The sequence below is a fragment of the Stegostoma tigrinum genome, chromosome X (assembly GCF_030684315.1).
Source record: "Stegostoma tigrinum isolate sSteTig4 chromosome X, sSteTig4.hap1, whole genome shotgun sequence".
NCBI classification, from domain to species: Eukaryota; Metazoa; Chordata; class Chondrichthyes; order Orectolobiformes; family Stegostomatidae; genus Stegostoma; species Stegostoma tigrinum.
Window position 1 is genome coordinate 19,279,723 of NC_081404.1, and position 15,942 is coordinate 19,295,664.

The 15,942-nt window shown below is 52.9% G+C and overlaps 1 protein-coding gene across 1 annotated transcript in view; it reads left to right on the forward strand.

Annotated features, from left to right (window-relative positions):
- Positions 1–3,965: 3,965 nt before the first annotated feature.
- The window catches only part of LOC125448214 (zinc transporter ZIP10), a 39,058-nt gene continuing 27,081 nt past the window's right edge, over positions 3,966–15,942 (forward strand). Inside the window, exon 1 of the mRNA XM_059643375.1 lies at positions 3,966–4,107. The gene's annotated coding sequence lies outside the window, so the exon portion shown is untranslated. The remainder of the gene's footprint in view (positions 4,108–15,942) is intronic.

Genomic DNA, 15,942 nt, shown 5'->3' on the forward strand with positions numbered 1-15,942 from the left:
ATTTGTCCATATCTCTCTAAACTCTTCCCATGGTTTTTAAATGTCACTATTGTACCAGCCTCAACCACTTTCCCTGGCAGCCCATTCCATATGGGACATCTCATCTGGCCTGCAGTTTTATCCACTTTTTAGCCTGCTGAACTTATTAACATTCCCTCTCTCACTCTTGCTTTCTCCCACTCTCTTTTTCTCTCTCGCACTGTTACTTGCTCTGTCTCGCTCTTTCTCACTGTCTCTCTCACTATCTCTCTCACACTCACTCACTTCCTTTCTCTCACTTTCATCCTCTTTCACACACACTCTCTCACTCACACTTACACACACATTCTCTCTCACACGCACTCTCACACACGCACTCTCACACACATACATTCTCTCACACACACACTAACTCACTCTCTTGCTCTCATACACACCCCCTCTCTCACACATGCTCTTTCTCACATACACACCCTCTCTTTCACACACACGCTCTTTTTCACACACTCTCTCTCTCACACACACACTCTTTCATTCACACACAGACGCACGCACTCTCACACACATGCACTCTCTCACACACATGCGCTCTCTCTCACACACATGTTCTCTCTCTCACACACATGTTCTCTCTCTCACACACACACTCTCACACAAACACATGTTCTCTCTCTCACACACACACGCTCTCTCTCACACAGTCTCTCTCACACAAATGCTCTCTCTCTCACACAGACTTCTCTCTCTCTCACACACACAGACACATACTCTCTCACACACACTCTCTCTTACACACATGCACTCTCTCTCTCACTCTCTCTCACACACACACAGACACACTCTCTCACACACATACTTTCTCTCACACATACACGCACACACACACTCTCTCTCTCACACACACGCTCTCCCTCACTCTCTTGCTCTCACAAACAGTCTCTCTCACGCAAACTTTCTCTCTCACTCTCATCCTCTCTCTCACACACTCTCTCACTCTCACACACCACACTCTCCCTCAATCTCTTGCTCTCACACAGTCTCTCTTACGTACACATTCTCTCTCACTCTCCATCACTCTCTCTCTCTCACACACACTCTCCATTACTCTCTTCTCTGTCTCCCTCTCTCTGTTAATTCTGTCTATTATTTCAGAGGCCTGGACCCTCAGGTCTATACCTGTGCTGTTCTGTTCCATTAAGAACCAAAAGATTGCCTCAATATTCCCAAATGGGCTCTACTCTTTCCTAAGTTATTTTACTGATCTTTATAAATTTAAAGATACCCTTTGTGTTTTCGTTCATTCTACCAACCTATGCTTTCATATGCACTCTCTTACCTTCCCTCACTTATTCTGCAAGTCCTGCTCATTTTTATACTCTTCCAGGGATTTTGCCTTATTGAGTTCTCAATATCATACAGTCATAGAGTCATACAGCATGGAAACAGACCCTTCGGTCCAGCCCACCTGCGCTGACCAGGTTTCTTAAACTGAGTTAGTCCCTATTTGCCAGCATTTAGCCCCCTATCCCCCTAACCCCGTCCTATCCATGTCCCCATCCAGACGCCTTTTAAATGCTGTGACTGTACCAGCCCCCACCCACTTCGTCTGGCAGCTCGTCCCACACACACACCATCCTCTGGTCCCCCTCAGGTCCCTTTTAACTCTTTCATCTCTCACCTTAAACCTATGGCCCTCTAGTTTTGGATACCCCCCTATCCCCTGGGGGGTGGGGGGGGGTGGTAGTAAAGACCTTGTCTATTCACCCTATCCGTGCTCCTCATGATTTTATAAACCTCTATAAAGTCACCCCTTCACCCTCCAATGCTCCAGGGAAAATAGCCCCAGTCTATTTCAGCCCCTCCCTGTAGCTCAAACCCTTCAGCCCCGGCAACATCCTTGTAAATCTTCTCTACACACTCTCAAGTTTCACCACACCTTTCCTGTAGCATTGAGACCAGAACTGAACATAGTAATCCAAAAGTGGCCAACATCTCTTAAACCTGACCTGTAGGCAGCCCGACATCCAGGGCTCCCATACTCGCCTCGTATTCTGTCTAGCTCTTGTCTGAATTTTTCCTGCTGCTCTGATACAGTTTTATCTGCTTCCAGTCCACTTGGGCCAAACCAAATGCTATCTTAGTGAAATTAGCTTGTCCCCAGTCTCGAACTTTAATCCTGTAACCTTCCCCATAACTATCCTAAATCTTAACTGAATTATGATCACTATCTCCAAAATGCTCCCCTGACTGAGATGCTTTTGGAGTATCAGATCTCAGACTGTCGTCTCCTTCACGGGGCCTGCCCCCAACCCTATCTTCCACATAAACAAAATCCCAACCTCTTCCCCACTACCCTCAGCTCTGAACCCGAAACATTAACTCTGATTTCTCTCCACCGACGCTGCCAGGCCTGCTGAGAGTTTCCGGCAATTTCCGTTTCTCTTCCTGCTGACTGCCTAAAAACAAAAAGGAATATTCTCCTGGGCAGCAATATAAGAATTGAGCACCCGTTGTATCTCGGCACTGAAACTATCGCAGTTAAATAATTTGTATTCGTTTCTGTCAATTCATCTCCCTGTATGTGCTCGGGCACTGCAGCTTGGAGCTAGGGTCTAGCTTCTGTGCTCCTGAGATGCTGCTTGGTCGGCTGTGTTCACTCAGCCCCACACTTTGTTATCAGTGGAAAGACATTACTCGTTTCAATTATCTCACGAGTCTCCATTACTGATTGTCAAGTCACAAGATAAATTATTTAGACCTTACACATGGCACCCATGACCTAGTAGTCTCTAATACCAATGGTCAGTGCCTCTTTACCTTGTTAATAAAGTTAAGGGTGGGTTGTGATACTGGGGATTGAAGAATAACTCAACTGAGGTGCCAGGGTGTCGTTGTCACGGCACCCCTTCCCTGTTGAGTCCACATCTCTAACTTCAAATCATACCTGACCTCATTTTGCGCTCACCCTGCGCAGTGTACCCCTGTACGCTTCACTCTGTCCAAGCGCCTCATGGTCCCCGTGTCCCTGTTTGCCGTGATCTGCCGGCTCTGCTCACAGAACAAAGCCCTTCGCTATACTTAGGCGCATGTGACCACAATAAATTTAGTTGAGTCGAACCCCTTCCTCAGCCAGGAGAGGGAATTGGCAGCACCCTGAGGAGAATCCGCTCGCAGCCCGACACTTCCTTACCCTCCCTGACTCATTCTGAAATCATGCCCTGACCACTCTCCGGGGGGCAGGCTCCTCCCAACAGGCACCCTGTCAATGCAACCCCACCCAACCTCGACCTCCCCAAAGACACTGCCCACCTTCGGGATTGCTTTAAATAATTATTTCATGGGATGTGGTCCCTCATTTGATTAACTCCATCCCTAAATAGTGTTAGGGATCAACGCTGTGAGCCTGGACTCACGTTAGGCCAGGTCAGGTAAGGCTTGGTGATTTCCTTCCCCTAGAGGGGGTTAGTGAAACAGTTGGGTTGAATGGCCTCCTGCTGTTCCTGTGCGACAGGCTGGGGGAGGGGGGGGGGTCGAGTGGCCTCCTGCTGTTCCTGTGTGACAGGCTGGAGGAGCGGGGGAGCTGAATGGCCTCCTGCTGTTCCTGTGCGACAGGCTGGGGGAGAGGGGGGCCGAGTGGCCTCCTGCTGTTCCTGTGTGACAGGCTGGGGGAGAGGGGGGCTGAATGGCTTCCTGCTGTTCCTGTGGGACAGGCTGGAGGAGAGGGGGGGGTGCTGAATGGCCTCCTGCTGTTCCCCGTGAAGGCTTACACATCTGGAGTGGGTGCAGGAAGTAGAGTGTGGAGGAGTGGTGAGGGGGGGTTCTCGGGTGGAGTTTGAAAAGGCTGTGCTCCTGGTTGCGGCCAGCACTGTGAGCTGCGGTGATGAGAATCAAACAAATCAGCATTGTGTTTAATCTCATGCCGTCCCTTATCACTGGAGGTGTATTGTACAGCGAGTGCTGGGCTGGCAGGCAGAGGTCTGCCTCACCGCTCAGCAAGCAATGCCAGGAGGGGCAAAGTGCGCTTCTCCGATCAGTTCAGAGCCCTGACGAAGCTGCCTTGGGGTTTGAAACCAGACGCAACCCTCTCCAGGAGAATCCTGCAAATCCGCGGCCTGAGAGCTGGATAAGGTGGGCGTGGGGTGTGTGTGTGTGTGTGTGTGTGTGTGTGTGTGTGTGTGTGTGTGTGTGTGTGTGTGTGTGTGTGTGTGAGTGTGTGTGTGTGTGTGAGTGTGTGGTTCTTATCGAGAGCTGTATGGGGTGGCCCTCTCTCGCTGACCAGCAGCAGACGGACCGCCACTCAGAAAGGTGAGGTGGGGGGGGGGCGGGCAGGAGGAAGTGGGGGGGGGGACACGGAGGTGTTGCTGGAAGTTCTGAAAATCGCGACCCACCCCCACCCCCACCCACAACCTCCTCCCAGCAGAGACACGGGGTAATCAGGCTTGAGGTCAGCAAAGAGCGAGAGAGAGGCAGAAACAGGTTGGTGAGTCTTTCTTTGCAATGATAAGGGGCCGGGGGGGGGAGGTGGTTTGTCTCTGCATCCTTTCCTCCATTTCCTTACTGCACCCACCCCACAAGACCGTACGACGCCACCCCCCCCCCACCCCCCCCACCAAAGACGCCACCCCAGGCCGTTTCATCTGACGTGTTGTAGCACTGGCTTCTCAGGAATAGGAGGGCCAAGACTGGGCTGTGGGCAGGAGGGTAAGTGAGTGCCCCTGGATTAGGGTGAGGGGGGGGGAGTGAGGGGTGGGGGGAGAATGAGGGGAGGGGGAAGTGTGAGGCGTGGGGAGAGAATGAGTTGGCTACAGTATGAGGGGTGGGGGAGAGTGAAGGAATTGGGAGAGTGAGGGGTGGGGGAGAGTGAGGAAGAGGGGAAGAGTGAGCAGCTGGGGGGAATGAGGGATGGGGGGAAGTGAGGGGTGGGGGGGAGTGAAGGGAGGAGGGAGAGTGAGGGGAAGGAGGGAGAGTAAGGGAGAAGGAGGGAGAGTGAGGGGGAAGGAGGGAGTGTGAGGGGGAAGGAGGGAGAGTGAGGGGGAGAGTGAGGAGGAAGGAGGGAGTGTGAGGGGGAAGGAGGGAGAGTGAGGGGGAGAGTGAGGGGGAAGGAGGGAGTGTGAGGGGGAAGGAGGGAGAGTGAGGGGGGGAGAGGAGGAAGGAGGGAGTGTGAGGGGGAAGGAGGGAGAGTGAGGGGGAGAGTGAGGGGGAAGGAGGGAGTGTGAGGGGGAAGGAGGGAAAGTGAGGGGGAGAGTGAGGAGGAAGGAGGGAGTGTGAGGGGGAAGGAGGGAGAGTGAGGGGGAGAGTGAGGGGGAAGGAGGGAGTGTGAGGGGGAGTGAGGGGGAAGGAGGGAGAGTGAGGGGGAGAGTGAGGGGGAAGGAGGGAGTGTGAGGGGGAAGGAGGGAAAGTGAGGGGGAGAGTGAGGAGGAAGGAGGGAGTGTGAGGGGGAAGGAGGGAGAGTGAGGGGGAGAGTGAGGGGGAAGGAGGGAGAGTGAGGGGCAGAGTGAGGGGGATGGAGGGAGAGTGAGGGCGAGAGTGAGGGGGAAGGAGGGAGTGTGAGGGGGAGTGAGGGGGAAGGAGGGAGTGTGAGGGGGAGTGAGGGGGAAGGAGGGAGAGTGAGGAGGAGAGTGAGGGGGAAGGAGGGAGAGTGAGGGGGAGAGCGAGGGGGAAGGAGGGAGAGTGAGGGGAATGAGGGAGAGCGAGGGAAGTGAAGATGGTATTTTTGAAAACATGACAGCAGCACAAGTTACAAAGCTGTTTGAGGTGACGTGTGTGAATAGTTTATGCAACCTTTTTTTTTCCAAAGTATCCGAGCACACTTCCTACTTCGCCACACTTCCAAAAGTACTTTCCCGGATTTCCCAGTGTGCTATAGGGTGCTATATGAATGCGGTTTCTGCTTGTATGTTTTTGGAAATCTGTACAATTTGCCCCTTGACATTAAGAGGCTTCATTGCCACTGAATCTCCCCACCCCCACTATTAACATCCCAGGGGTTACCGTCTCCCAGCGAGAGACAATCGAACCGTCACCTTCACCCCCTCGACGTTCAATGGTGTTACCATCACTGAATCCAACCCTCCCCACCCCCACACCACCTCCACCAGGATCACCATCCTGGGGGTTACCCATTCAGCAGAAACTGAGACCCCCGCCGACCCCATATCAATCCTCTATGCCGATAAGGGGCAAGTCAGAGGCTGGGAATCCTACAGCGAGTAACTCCCCTTCTGCCTCCACCACCGTCACCCTCCCCAAAAGGCCCATCCCACCATCCACAAGGCATAAGGTTTGGAGCAGAAATGATGCTGCCTCTTGTAATTCAGTCTCAAACTGGGGTGGGTGAGGGGACAGACCTGTACCTGAGGTTGGAAGGGGTTGTCACTGAATATTGGATAGTGTCTCACCTGGGGAGAGGGGGGGGTGGTTGGCCATTTGGTGTGGTTGGTTGGATCAAGGGCTACTGGGAGTCCAGAATTTGAAACCTCAAACCGATTGGCCGCAGTCTTACGAGGGGTGCAACAGAGTTGCCAGGCCAAATGGTCTGCTGCTGCCCCAGCTGACTCAGGACAGCAGGAGGGGTGACCCTGGGTTGAGGAAGGGGGGAGTTGTTCAGTTCAGCAGCGAGGTGAGAAAACACGAGAGCGAGAGAGAGAGAGAGTGTGTGCTGGAGAAACTCAACTGGTCTGGCAGCATTTGTGGGGAGAGAGGGCGCGAGAAAGAGAGGTGGCGAGAGAGGGCGACAGGGAAAGAGAGAGAGGGGGAGAGGGAGAGAGAAAAGGAGGGGGAGAAAGAGGGGGAGAGAGAAAAGGACAGAGAGAAGGGGAGGGAGGGGGGGAGAGGGAAAGAGAGAGAGAGAGAGACAGGGAGAGGGAGAGAGAGAGAAGGAGAGAAAAGGAGGGGGAGAGAAAAGGAGAGGGGGAGGGGGAGGAGAGAGGGAGAGAAGGAAAGAGAGAGACAGGGAGAGGGGGAGAGAGAGGGAGGGAGAGAGAGAGAGAGAGTGTGCTGGAGAAACTCAACTGGTCTGGCAGCATCTGTGGGGAGAGAGGGCACGAGAAAGAGGTGGCAAGAGAGAGGGAGAGGGTGAGAGGGGGGAGAGACCGGGAGAGAAAAAAGGAGCAAGAGAAGGGGAGGGAGAGGGGAAGAGAGGGAAAGAGAGAGAGAGAGACAGGGAGAGGGAGAGAGAGAGAGGGAGAGAAAAGAAGGGGGAGAGAGAAAAGGAGAGAGACGGGGAGGGAGGAAGTGGGAGAGAGGGAAAGAGAAAGAGACAGGGAGAGGGAGCGAGAGCGAGAGAGAGTGGGGAGACAACAAGTTAAGATTTTGGGACCACTATGGTTCATTGTGATTTGGGACCAAAGAAGTTATACAGGACTCGAATATTAATGGTAGGCAAGCAGAGAAACAGGGCAGCAATTTTGTAATGTGAGTATGACAAAGCGTTTCAACCCTCTGCCTATATCCTGCCTTTCAATAGCACCTCGGCCATCCTATTCCTCACAGGCCCGTACAGCTGCCTTCATAAGATTTCAGAACAGAATTAGGCCATTCGGCCCAGCGGGACTGCTTTGCCCGTTTGATTGTGGCTGATGTCTTTCTCAACCCCGTTCTCCCCAGGATCCTCGATTCCCCCACCTACCGATCAAGAGCCTGTCTCTAAAAACCAGAAGAGATGCGGGTGCTGTAAATCAGGAACAAAAACTGAAGTGGCTGGAAAAGCTCAGCAGGTCTGGCAGCACCTGTGGAGAGGAATCAGAGTGAACGTTTCGGGTCCTGTGACCCTTCCTCAGAACGTATTGATCTCTGTCTCCAATATATTCGATGGCTTGGCCCCCACAGCCCTCTGGAGCAATGAGTTCCACACATTCCCACCCTCTGGTTGAAGAAATTCCTCCTCATCTCAGCTCTACAGGGCCATCCCCTCACCCTGAGGCTGTGCCCTCAGACCCTAGTCCCTCTTACTGAGTGGAAACATCTTGGGCCCCACACCTCAGGAAGGACATACCAACCCTGAAGCGTGTCCAGCGGAGTTTCACACGGATGATCCCTGAAATGGCAGGTTTAACGTATGATGAACGGCTAAGGATCCCGGGTATGTATTCATTAGAGTTTAGAAACTTGAGGAGAGATCTAACAGAAACTTACAAGATAATATATGGCTTAGAAAGGGTGGACGCTAGGAAGTTGTTTCTGTTAGGCGGGGAGACTAGGACCCGTGGGCACAGCCTTAGAATTAGAGGGGGTCAATTTAAAAAGGAAATGAGGAGACATTTCTTCAGCCAGAGAGTGGTGGGCCTGTGGAATTCATTGCCACAGAGTGCAGTGGAGGCCGGGACGTTGGATGCCTTCAAGGCAGAGATCGACAAATTCTTGATCTCACAAGGAATCAAGGGGAGAGTGCAGGGAAGTGGAGTTGAAATGCCCATCAGCCATGATTTAAATAGCCAAGTGGACTTGATGGGCCGAATGGCCTTACTTACACTCCTATGTCTTGTGGTCTTATCTTCTCCAAGTCCGCTCAGTCCGGGCCCCGCAGTATTCTGTAAATTCCAATCAGCCCATCATCGTTCTGAAGTCCTCAAACAGTTGTGTACCTGGTCAACCTGCCACAGGAGAGGTGTTATTAAATCAGGAGGGGCGCAAGGAAACATTTACGAGGATGTTAGCAGGGGCCGGAAGGTTCAAGTTATAAGGAGGGCCTGGGCAAGCTGGCACTTACCTCGCTGGAGCGCCAGAGGCTGAGGGGCAACTTTACAGCGGTCTATAAAACCATGGCGGGGGGAGGGCATGGATAAGGTGGACGGACAAGGTCTTTTACCCCAGGAAATCCAAAACCAGAGGGGCGTAGGTTTAAGGTGAGGGGGGGGAAGGGGCCTGAGGGGGTAACATTTTCACACAGAGGGTGGTGCGTGTGTGGGACGAGCTGCCAGAGGGAGTGGGTGTGGGCTGGGACAGCGACAACATTTAAAAGGCGTCTGGGTGGGGACGTGGATAGGACGGGGATAGGGGGATAGGCGGCCGAATGCTGGCAAATGGGACTAACTCAGTTTAAGAAACCTGGTCAGCATGGATGGGTTGGACCGAAGGGCCTGTTTCCATGCTGTATGGCTCTATGATTCTATTGAGTACAGACACCCAGTCCTCAACCACTTCTCAAGCAGCAATGTTATTTGAATTGCCTCTAACCCATAATATCTATTGCTGTTTGACCTCCACTAACCTCCGACCCCATCAGAGGACCCCCTCACCCCTCCAACTCTGATCTCTGTTTATCTGCTGTTCTGATAAAACATTGACTGGATTTCTGGCCAAGTATGATACTCCTGCCAGCTGAGGGACACCCAACAGTGAATCTTCCTTCTCCCCATGCTTGGCTTCCCCAGAGTATCACAAAAAAACAGCCTTTCCCAGCCATAGACCATCAGGAACAGGAACAGGGAATGGGCCATTCGGCCCCTCGGGCCTGCTCACCATTCAATAGAGGTTGTGACTGATCCGACCATCCTCGCATCCGCTTTTCCCTGGATTCCCCGACTGAACGGGAATCTCTTTATCTCGGCCCTCAATGTACACAAGGACTCTGTCCCCCCCAACAGATCCCTGTGACAAGGCTCTCCAAAGATCCACAACCCTCTGAGTGAAGAAATTCCTCCTCATCTCAGTCTTAAATCGGCACTTTTACTCTGAGGCTGTCCCCTCTGGTCCCAGACCCTCGATGAGGGGAAACCCCCACTCAGCATTGACCCTGTCTAACCCCCGATTATATTTCAATGAGATCACCTCTCATTAGCACATAGAACATAGAACAGTACAGGCCTTTCAGCCCACTATGGTGTGCCGAACTTCTACCCGAATCCGAAGGTCTATCTAACCCCCACCCCTACCTTATACTATCATCCACATGCCTATCTAATAGGCACTTAAATGCCCCTAATGAAGCTGACTCAACTACCCTCTCTGGCAATGCATTTCACACACCGACCACTCTCTGAGTAAATAACCTACCTCTGACGTCTCCCCTGTATCTACCTCCACTCACTTTAAAGCTATGCCCCCTCATAATAGCTACCTCCACCCGAGGAGAAAGTCTCTGGCTGCCCACCCAATCTATACCTCTGATCATCTTGTGCACCTCTATCAAGTGACCTCTCATCCTTTGTCGTTCTAAAGAGAAAAGCCCTAGCTCTCTCAACCTTTCCTCATAAGACCTTCCCTCTATTCCAGGCAACATCCTGGTAAATCTCCTCTGCACCTTTTCCAACGCTTCCACATCTTTCCTGTAATGAGGCGACCAGAACTGGTCACGATACTCCAGAAGCAGCCGAACCAGCGTTTTGTATAGCTGGAGCATAACTTCATGGCTCTTGGACTCAATCTCTCTATTAATGAAAGCTAACACACCATTTGCCTTGTTAACAACTCTATCCACCTGGGTGGCAGCTTTCAGGGAACTGTGAACATGGACTCCAAAATGAGAGTTCAATGAGATCGCCTCTCATTCTTCTCAACTCCAGTGAGTTGAGTTGCGAACCGGTTTAGCCTTTGCTCATAAGACCATCCCTCTATATCAGAGACCATCCTAGTGAACTTTCTCTGACCCTGCTCCGATGAAATCATATCTTTCCTTACTCAAGGGGAACGATCCTGCCCACAGATGCTCCAGATGTGACCTCCCCTTGTACAATTGAATTACTGCTTCCCTACTGTTAAACTCCAACCCCCTTGACATAAGAAGCAACATTCCATGACCCTCCCTGATTACCTGCTGGCCCTGTGTGCTAGCTGCCTGTGCTTCGCGTGCAAGCCCTCCAGCAAACGCCCCCTGTGTTGCAACATCCTCCATTCCCCACTCTGCGGCGTACAGGCCCATTCTGGTGAATCTCCTCTACACTCTCTCTCTAGTGCAGCCTCCCCCCTTCCTACAGTGTGGCACACAGCGAGGATTGAGCATCTAATGGGTTGAGAGCAGTTTATCTATTCCATGCAGCGTGTGAGAGTCACAGGTTGGGGAACACGACTGTGCAGGGGTCAGGTGGGGTGGGGGGAGTGTGGGTGAAGGGAGTTCAGTCGTTCGTTATATAACAAAGACCAACCCCCCAACCACACCCAGCGCGGCACCCCCCCACCCCCACCCCCCGCCACCAGCTCGGAGCATTCAACACAAAGTCTCTGTTTCAGTTCTGAGAAGCAAAGCATAAATACCCTCTTTTCATGTCTCTTCTGTCGCCCCAGCCTGAAGGCTTTGTAGGTCAGCAGGAGATCACAAGGGGAGGTCATTCTGCAACACCCCTCCCACCCCCCCAACATCATAGAGCCTATCATACAGGAGCAGGATGATCCCATCAGCCTCCTCCTTGAGCCTTTGGTGTACAGCTGACCCATAGCATCCCCAATCCTGACTCCCCCGAACCACCTTTCCCATGTTGGATGGGCCGGAACCCCTGTGTAAGGGACTTCCCCCCCCGCCCAACCTCCTCAGCCTGAGCTCTTTCCCATTCCCTGTGATGCTACCAACCAACCAGAAAGAATGGCTCAACCTCTATGGAACAGTTTATTCATCTCAAACCCTCGCTTTGTTCCAATGGTTAATCCCGACCCCCACTCCCTCCCTAATCTCCGATACCCGGGGGGGGGGGGTGTTGGGTTGTGGGAACCTGGCCTTTGGGAGTTCGGGGATGGGAAGGGGGGGTCCATCAGATGGATGGACAGGATCACAAAATCCTTTGGAATTGGGACGAGAGAATGTGGAAGTGAGACCTTGGGCCGGTGGGGGGGAGTGGGGGCAGGTGAAGGCATGGCCATTGACGAGGGTCAAAGGTTAGCCAGGGTGGAGTGGGGTTGGCGGCACACTGGTGGGATGATCTGGTCACTGGTCATGTGATGGTAGGCCCCTAAAGAATCCTCTCTGCTTCAACACGATCACCTCTCACTCTTCAAAACCAGTGAATGACAGTCCCAACCTGTTTAGCCTTTGCTCATAAGACCATCCTTCCATCACAGGGACCAACCTAGTGAACCCTCTCTGAACTGCCTCCTATGAAATGATAGCTTTCCTTTGCTAAAGGGACTAGAACTGCTCACAGTGCTCCAGGTGCAGACTTGCCAGTTACAGTAAAACTTCTCAACTCTTATCCTTCAAACCCTCAGAGATAAATCCGAGAGTCAGACAACATTAATCCCAAAATGGGGAGTCCATGTAGTCAGAGTGCCCACTCTCCACTTCGCTGACACATACTCGAGTTGGCTCACTCAGATTTACTGATGGAGAGAAACATCGATCCCAATAACACACAAACCCCAACATCCAGACCCACTAAATATTTATTCCCACCTCCCCAGAGTATTCCACCCACCGACAACACTAGGTGTGACATCTTGTGTGAGTGGGGGGTGTGCAAGATGGGGAGAGGAGTTTGGGGTGAAGGAGATGGGACACACTTTAATGAGAGTCTTAGAGTTGTACAGTATGGAGTCAGGCCCTTCAGCCCAAATCATTCCTGTCAACTATCCCAAACTGAACCAGTCCCATTTGCCAGCGTTTGGCCCTCTATCCCCCTAACCCCTTCCTATCCACGTCCCCACCCAGACGCCTTTTAAACGTTGTCGCTGTACCAGCCCCCACCCACGTCCTCTGGCAGCTCATCCCACACACGCACCACCCTCTGTGTGAAAATGTTACCCCCTCAGGTCCCTTTTAAATCTTCCCCCTCTCACCTTAAACCTACGCCCCTCTAGTTTTAGGCTCCCCCATCCTGGGGGAAAAGACCTTGGCTATTAATCTTATCTTAGGGGCGGCACGGTGGCTCAGTGGCTGGCGCTGCTGCCTCACACCACCAGGAGCCTGGGTTCGATTCCACCCTCGGGCGACTGTGTGAGTGGAGTTTGCACATTCTCCCCGTGTCTGCGTGGGTTTCCTCCCACAGCCCAAAAGTGTGCTGGTTAGGGTTGGCCATGGGAAATTGTCCCGTAGTGCCCAGGGATGTGTGGGTTAGGGTGGGATTGTCCGTGGGAAATTGTCCTGTAGTGCCCAGGGATGTGTGGGTTAGGGTGGGATTGGCCGTGGGAAATTGTCCCGTAGTGCCCAGGGATGTGTGGGTTAGGGTGAGATTGTCCGTGGGAAATTGTCCCAAAGTGCCCAGGGATGTGCGGGTTAGGGTGAGATTGGCCGTGGGAAATTGTCCCAAAGTGCCCAGGGATGTGCGGATTAGGGTGGGATTGGCCGTGGGAAATTGTCCCATAGTGCCCAGGGATGTGCGGGTTAGGGTGGGACTGGCCGTGGGAATTTGTCCCGTAGTGCCCAGGGATGTGCGGGTTAGGGTGGGACTGGCCGTGGGAATTTGTCCCGTAGTGCCCAGGGATGTGCGGGTTAGGGTGGGATTGTCCGTGGGAAATTGTCCCGTAGTGCCCAGGGATGTGTGGGTTAGGGTGGGATTGTCCGTGGGAAATTGTCCCAAAGTGCCCAGGGATGTGCGGGTTAGGGTGAGATTGGCCGTGGGAAATTGTCCCAAAGTGCCCAGGGATGTGCGGATTAGGGTGGGATTGGCCGTGGGAAATTGTCCCATAGTGCCCAGGGATGTGCGGGTTAGGGTGGGACTGGCCGTGGGAATTTGTCCCGTAGTGCCCAGGGATGTGCGGGTTAGGGTGGGACTGGCCGTGGGAATTTGTCCCGTAGTGCCCAGGGATGTGCGGGTTAGGGTGGGATTGTCCGTGGGAAATTGTCCCGTAGTGCCCAGGGATGTGCAGGTTAGGGTGGGATTGGCTGTGGGAAATTGTCCCGTAGTGCCCAGGGATGTGCGGGTTAGGGTGGGATTGGCCGTGGGGAATTGTCCCGTAGTGCCCGGGGATGTGCGGGTTAGGGTGGGATTGGCCGTGGGAAATTGTCCCGTAGTGCCCAGGGATGTGTGGGTTAGGGTGGGATTGGCCGTGGGAAATTGTCCCGTAGTGCCCGGGGATGTGCGGGTTAGGGTGGGATTGGCCGTGGGAAATTGTCCCGTAGTGCCCGGGGATGTGCGGGTTAGGGTGGGGTTGGCCGTGGGAAATGTGTGATTACCAAGATGGAGAAGGGGTTTGGGTCTGGGTGAGATGTTCACTAGAGTCCTGTAACTAACTTCTTCTGGTGTTGGATTCTCACACGACTTCCTCTCTTTCAAGTTTGTGGTGTGACATTGCTGAGAATTCGATAGATTCTCTCAGCCCGGACACTGATTCTTCACCTGGAGACCCCCTTGTCAGAAGCAACTCCCCAGTTCCTTGTTACATTTGGGGTTAGCTGTTATTCCCTGCCCTTTACTTTAGAACATTCCTTTGGCAGGCAGATTTAATTTTTGTCGTGAGGAGGCGGGTTATCAAGCAACGTTATCTCCTCTCTTCCAAAAACCAGCTTGTATTGATTACTTTTTCCCAGGGATGGTTACTTTGTGTGTTGCTTTTGATTCCTCCACAGCAGGTACACTGTGTCCTTTTCACAGAGTCAGGCAGCTTGGAAACAGGCCCTTCGGCCCAGCTCGCCCGTGCTGGTCTAGCCTCCCAAGCTGAACTCCGGCAGCTCGTTCCCTATACACACCGCCCTCTGTGTGGAAAAATGCCCCCAATTTATTGTAGCAAGTGTTATCGCTGATTCCTGCAGTCCAAGGAGTTTATCTTGTCACAGCTTTATAGCCCCTCGATTGTAAAGTAAACACTCTGTTTGATGTCGGCTGCAATGAAGTGAAATGCTCTCAGCGTGTGAACAACAGGACTTTGGAACAATATTACGGCTTAGCTCTCCGTTCCAAGCAATAAACATCGAAAACTGGGGACAGTGTCTGTACCGGCTGCCGGGGGAAAGCTGGGTCAGAAAGCAAGTTGTTAGGAGGATATTTTGAGTTCAGCGAGCTGGGCAACCTAGGTGGCAAACGTGTGAGCCATGTTGACTTTGGCAGAAGGAATGGAAAACATGTGCATTATCTGAACGGCGAGGGAGCTTGGAGGCACAGAGGGATCTGAGTGTCCTGGTGCACGATTCCCAGAAGGTCAGTCTGTCGGTGCAGCAAAGCAATTGGGAAAACCAGCAGGATGTCATGTTTTCATTGTGGGGGGTTGCAAAAGCAGGGAGGCCGGGTTTCGTTAATTAAAAGGGTGTAAGGAAGACCACATTGGGAGCGCTGTGCGCAAGACTGGTCACCACACTTACAGAGGGGTGTTATTGTATTAGAAGCAACTCAGGGAAGGTTTGTTGGACCAATCCCTGGAATGAGTGATAACGGGAACTGCAGATGCTGTAGAATCCAAGATAACAAAGTGTGAAGCTGGATGAACACAGCAGGCCAAGCAGTATCTCAGGAGCACAAAAGATCTCTCATGAAGGGTCTAGGCCCGAAACATCAGCTTTTGTGCTCCTGAGATGCTGCTTGGCCTGCTGTGTTCATCCAGCTCCACACTTTGTTACCCTGGAATGAGTGGGTTGCCTTATGAGGAAGGGCTAGACCTGCATCCTCCGAGAGGTGACCTGATTCACATGCGGATAGGTTGTAAAGGGACTTGACCGGGATGGAGTGGGATATGGGTACGGTGTTCCGGGAGGAGCTGGGTGTACGCGAGCCGAGGTTAAAAATCCCTCCACACCTCAGTCTGAATCAGGTGACCACCTTGCTCTGAGAACACTCCCCCCCCCACCCCACATTCAGCGTTGAGCCCCTCAGAAGCTGGGAGGGTTCCCCCCAACCCCCGATGAGATGGCCTGCCAAAGCAGAAAGTGAAATTCGAGTCACTGATTTTTTTTCCCGATGTGTCCCCCCCAGAAACCCCCAATTCCCAACACCCTCTGGGTAGAGTGGAGGGTCATTGGCGAGTGATTTTTCGTGGTGCGGTGGGGGTAGGGTGGGCACTGCGAGTGGCGTGTGACCCATCCAATATGTCCCCGAAGCAGGCTATCTGCTCGTGGGGTCTTGCTGTGTACCAAGGACACACCACCCCCACTTCACCGCAGCCCTCCGC